This window comes from Thalia democratica, chromosome 8 (genome assembly GCF_965202585.1).
Source record: "Thalia democratica chromosome 8, ktThaDemo2.hap1.1, whole genome shotgun sequence".
NCBI lineage: Eukaryota > Metazoa > Chordata > Thaliacea > Salpida > Salpidae > Thalia > Thalia democratica.
Window position 1 is genome coordinate 15,823,335 of NC_139172.1, and position 6,000 is coordinate 15,829,334.

A 6,000-nucleotide genomic window follows, 5' to 3' on the forward strand; every position below is an offset into this window, starting at 1 on the left:
AAAGAGGTAAAGTATACACATTAACTTGTTACATAAAATACTAAACTAACTGCTTATTTGAAAAGAACTCAATTATTTACTTAAACAAAAAACACTTTGATTCTAAAATTATACTAGATAAACTTTTATGTATGTATCACAGTTTCACTATGGAAGTGTCCTCGCTACAGAACATCAATACTAAAAATCTTACAAAATCTTCAAAAAGGATAGTTTACTAATTTATACCAGATGAAGGCATTGGTAATAAAATTAAATATTTTTTAAATTTCTAGGAAAGTTTTGGAATTTTTTTCTGATTTTAAAGGACTTTTAATTAATTTTTACCACTTGAAGGCTTCGGAAAACAAGGAATTTTGTAAATTTAAACTGACAAAATCTGACTTTATTTTTCAAATTTCCTGATTTTCCCTGACTCTTTTCAAAACCCCCCATTTTTTCCCAACTTTTCCTGACTTTTGTTATTTTTTTTATTTTTACTGACTTTTCCTGATTTTCTGACCAAGTGGCAACCCTGAAAATCCTATGCCCACTCAAAAAAAAATGCCTCACTAAGAACTAATTTATAAAACTATAGTGACCACAGAAAACAAAATAAAGCAATACGTGGGTACACTGGAGGACCTTTTAAAACAAGGTGGTATGGCCATATTAGAGATTTAAAAGTCCACAAGGAAAACAGCACCAAATTGTCAAAATATATTTAAATAAAAAACAATAACATAAGATTACAACTTTAACTGGAGTATTTTACATTACATTGGAGAAGCAAGGAATCTGCAGAGAATCTGCATGACAAGTACCTATGAAAAAATGAAAATAGCTAACGCTAACGGGGAACTTCATTAAATAAAAGGAACCAGTTGATACGCTCATGTGTTCATTTTAAAAAGCTTTATTTTAAAACTCAAAAAAATTTTTTAATGAATCTTATTCTAACTAGTACAAACAAAATACTAAAATCTACAAAAACAATCAATTTTAATGTTTCAAATTGATAACACAACTAAAGTTATAAGCCTAAATTATAATTATATCACAACACTATAGTTGAAGTTTTTTTAATCAGTATAAGCATTAGTTTCCTCTATTTTTTTAGTTGCAAGAGCTTGTAATTATTCGTTTTTCTAAATAAATTTAACAAGCCTACTAATTGTAAGTCTGTTGATTTGCTTAAAGTTTAAAATTTATAATAATTTAAGTGTTTTACTATCATTTCTAACTTGACCATTTGTAACCGGATTATTTCTAATCCGATCATATTTAACCCGATCACTTCTAACCAAATCATTTCTATCTTTATCACTTTTAACCCAATCACTTCTAACCCCATCATTTTAATCTGATTAAAAATGATCTGCTCCCATATTAAGTAGCTTAAATTTCTCTAACCTTATGGGCATAGGGGAGGTAAACACCGTTTTTTGGTTTTTGATCTTATTTTATATAGTTTTTACTAAGCTACAAGATGCTTTTTACAGATTTTAAAAATTCAAAATAATTTTGAGATAAAGCCGGTCAAAGTCAGAGGAAACAATGGGATCCTTATGGGAGGCGCAAACTAAAACAGCTAATAACTAGAAATCACTAAAAATCTATCTCCTCCTATGTTTTTTGAGATAACTACCTCATATTTTCAGGAAATGTTACTTGCAGTATTTATAAAATCCTTCCAACAGATTTTTTTAAATATATCAAGGAACATTTCCTTAAAGTTTGAGGTAGTAATCTCAAATATGGTAGGAGAAGATAGATTTTTAGTGAAATAGTCTATTTTTGCTATTTTAGTTTGCGCCTCCCATAATGAACCTATTGTTGGCTCCGACTTTGACCGGCTATATCTCAAAAACTATTTTTAATTTTTTTTAATCTGTAAAAAGCATTTTGTAGCTTATTAAAAACTATATAATATAAGATCAAAAACCAAAAAAAGGGTGTTTACCCCCCCCCCCCCCCCTATGCCCTTAACATGAACTGATCTGGTAGTATTATAATATTTTAAATTGATATTTTTAAAGTATAAGTTTTATTTTTATTTTGTTTTTTTTACATATAAATGACAGTTTTATTTCGAGCTTAGCCTAATTAAAAATTTTAATTGAAGCAGAAATTCAATGACCAGTTAAATGTATTCAAGTTGCTGGGTAAGCAACTGATAAAAGTTGAAAAATAAATTTGTTAAGTTTTATCTTCTTTAAAAGTAGTGTTTGTCAATATTTTTAATTTTTTTAAAAACTAATTAAGACACCTAGATACCAAAAATAACTTATAATAGGATTTTCCTTACTTTTAAAAATTATAAGGCTAAATTTAAAAAAATTGCGCACAAACCTTTTATATTAGATATTGGATTAATTAATATTGTATACTTAGTCTTTAAATTTTTGAATTTAGAACTTTTTTTACTTTTAATCTTAGTAAACATTGTGAAAAATAAAAATTTATATAAATTTTTTACAAACAAATTAAGTTTATCTCAGTACTAGGCAAAAAAAGGGAGCATAGTGTTAGTTTTTTATGATTATAATCAATTAAATTTAAAGAATTTAGTTTTTTTTTTAATGGTGATCCAACTAATCTAGGATAAGTTTATAACTTATAATTTGCTTGAAACTTGCACTGAAAACGTAATATTTAGTTGTAAAATATGAAAGCTTAAATACAAAATAAATGTACTCTATAAAAAAGTAAAACAAATCTTCTTAACTGTAAACAATCCTGATCACTGTAAAAATAAAAACAATTTTCCTGAAATTTACTGGCTCATTAAGTGGCAACTAGTATCATACTTAGCTAAAACTCTTTTATTTAATATAGTATTGTAATATAAATTTATGTGGCCTGCTGGTGTAGGGGTCCTAACCCTTAGGCTTAGATAACTCTTAAAACTAAAATTGTAAGATTGAAACCCAGCTGTTGACCATATTATTTGAATAAGATTTAATGTTAATGTTTTAAATTTTTTGAGTTTTGTTTGTCTTAAAAATGAGTAGCAAGGATGTCTAAGAAGCTGTCATCTAACTTATACTTTAAGAAGTCATAGGTCTAACTTAACCCAGCCATATTCATTGGGTTGTGATAAGTTTGATCAGATAACTAAAAAAAAAGGCTATTTAAAAGACTTAATTTGATGTTTACACAACATTATCTTTTATTTTGATTACTTACATTTCAAGTTTTAAGGGTAAAGTGGAGTTGGGTTGGGTAAAACAAATATTGAACTAAATTATCGAAATTCAACAAATTATATAAAACTTCTCAAAGTGAAAAATATAATAAGTCTTTGGAACATGATTCCAGCAAACTTGCTTGTTTATTATTCATGAAAATTTGTATAGGTCCTCTGCAGACATCAGTACCGGTAGAAATGAAAATCAAATCCATTCTTTTATCATTGTGATGTCACAAAAAAAATCAAGAATTTTCTTGATTATGATAATTAATTTTTTGCCATAATAATAATATTATTATTCATTATATTACCATAATTATTTTTGTTATATTTGTTTTCTATTGTTTCTATTATTATAAATGTTATAAAGTAAAATTTTAGTATATATTCTATATATAATAATAGATATATATTAATAAAACACGTTTTACAAATACAATTGTTTCACTATTTTGTTAAAAGGAACAGATCTTAAGTTTGTTTATTGTGATAATATTTTAAAACATAAATTAAAGTGTACATGAAATTAAGCGAAAACTTTAAGGATTGTTAGTCACTAAGTAAACCATTGAAAAATACAAGAAACACTAAGATTGCATATATGTTGAAAACTGTTTTAAATAAAAGCTTGAAAAATGTTTACAATAACTAAAAAGTTCATTTCGTTTATTTGAAGCTAGATTTGAGTTTAATTTTGAGATATCCTATTTTTCCATACTGCAGAGAGTGCAGCCATGTTTTAAATTACATTAGTTTTTTGTTCGTGCTGAAATTTCCAAGTTAATGCTAAAATCTTTATTTTTATCCTTCAAATCCCAGATATATTTCGAAAGTGTAGTTTTTAGTCTGTATTTACTGTTTTAAATGAACATTTATGCTGTGTGTACCTACTTTTAAACAATAAACCTGATAAACTAACATACTACTTACATTTCTCTGATGTTATTACCTTCAATCTAAAGATAACATTTGTTAATAAACAATTGCCATCCACCATGCATTTATCTCTGCAGTTAAATTGCTTTTGTTCCTTTGCCTTATCTTTTAACATTTTGAGATTATGAGACATTATCTCGCTCTTCATGTTTGGCTTGCACAAGTACAAAATTTTCAATAGTTTTCTGATAACCCATTTATCCATTATCAAAGCCATTATCAACCCATTATCAAAGATATTTAACAAACATAATATGCGAATCAGTTATTTATGTATGGCGAATTTGGAGAGATTAATTAAGTCACATAATCAAAGGATTTTATCAAAAGTAATTTAATCAAAAATCAGTGTAATTGCGCCGGTGGCTGTAAATATAATTTGAAGGGGGGCAATTGCCGGTCAGAGAACATTATTTACAAGGCAACAGTTAACTCTGACCTTGGAAAGAAGTTCTACATCGGTTTATGCTCCACTCAATTCAGATTTTGGTATGCTAACCATAAAAAATCCTTTAAAGGTGGTGTATACGAAAATGAAACTGAGCTTTTGAAGTATGTTTGCGGCCTTAAGCGCAAAAACATTGATTTTAAATTAACTTGGGAGGTGATAAAAAGAGCACAGCTAATAGCAGATGGTAACAACCCTGTTTGTAGGCTGTGCTTAAAAGAATCAACAGCCGCGTTAAAAAAGGAAGGTTGTTTAAATAGAAGGAGTGAATTCATATCGTCTTGTCAACATATGAAAAAGCTCCTTTTAAAATACAACAAATTTTGAAGTATTTTATAGTCAATTAACTGTTGTTTTTGTCAATTTTAGTTGTTTGATTAATTAGATGGTAGATCGATTTTTGTGCTGAATATTTGTAATGTACAATGTTCAATTCTTACGTCATATTGTTTTTGTTTTTTTGTAAAACTTTGCATCTTTGTTTACCAAAGTGCTTTTTATTTTAAATTTGAACTGGCTGAAGATTAGAGACAATCTTTTTTGTCTATATGAAACATATGTTCCAGCATTTTTAAAATCATCATTTCAATAAATTATTTAAAAGTCCTTCAAGTGGGCTCAGTAGAAGTTGTAGTTGTTCGAGAGACAGTATATGTCCAAGATGTACAACCAAGTATACAACTTCGTAGAAAGACTGAGATGGCGCGCGAGTTTCTTTAAGATCCAGAAAACCGAAGAAAAGAAGCACCAAGAGGAAGACAAAAACCATCAAAGAAATGTTTTCCCTAAAAGAAACACACCACCACCGGACGCAAGGTTAGCTGATTTTGAAAACGCTTTGCACAAGTTAATAAGTAACATTCAATTTAAAAAATACAGCAACAGTTTATTAAACACCATGAAAAAAGATATCAAGAATATAACATCCTCTGACAAATTATTTATTTTTTCTGACAAATCAACTAACATTTACAAAATAGACAAAAACACATACAATAAACTTTTGAAAGAAAATATCACATCAGACTACAAAAAATCAGACCCAGGAATAATTGAAAAACTAAATGAAGAAACCTATAAATTCATCATCAAATATAATGTAAAAGGCAAAATTAAAAAATTAGAACAAAAACCTGCATTCATTACAATCAAAGACCACAAAAAAGATTTTCCAAACAAACTAAACTGCAGAGTTTTGAACCCCTCCAAATCCCCTTTTATCAAATTCACGAAAGCTAAACTAGACACAATAAATAAAAGAACAATAAAAGGCTCAAAACTAAATCAATGGAAAAACACTACAGCGTTATAAACTGGTTAAATAAACTAAAAATTACCCCTAAAACCCGATTCATAAAATTTGATATCACTAAATTTTACCCATCTATAACAAAAACAACTTTAATTAATTCACTAAAATTTGCTGAAAAATTCACACCAATCA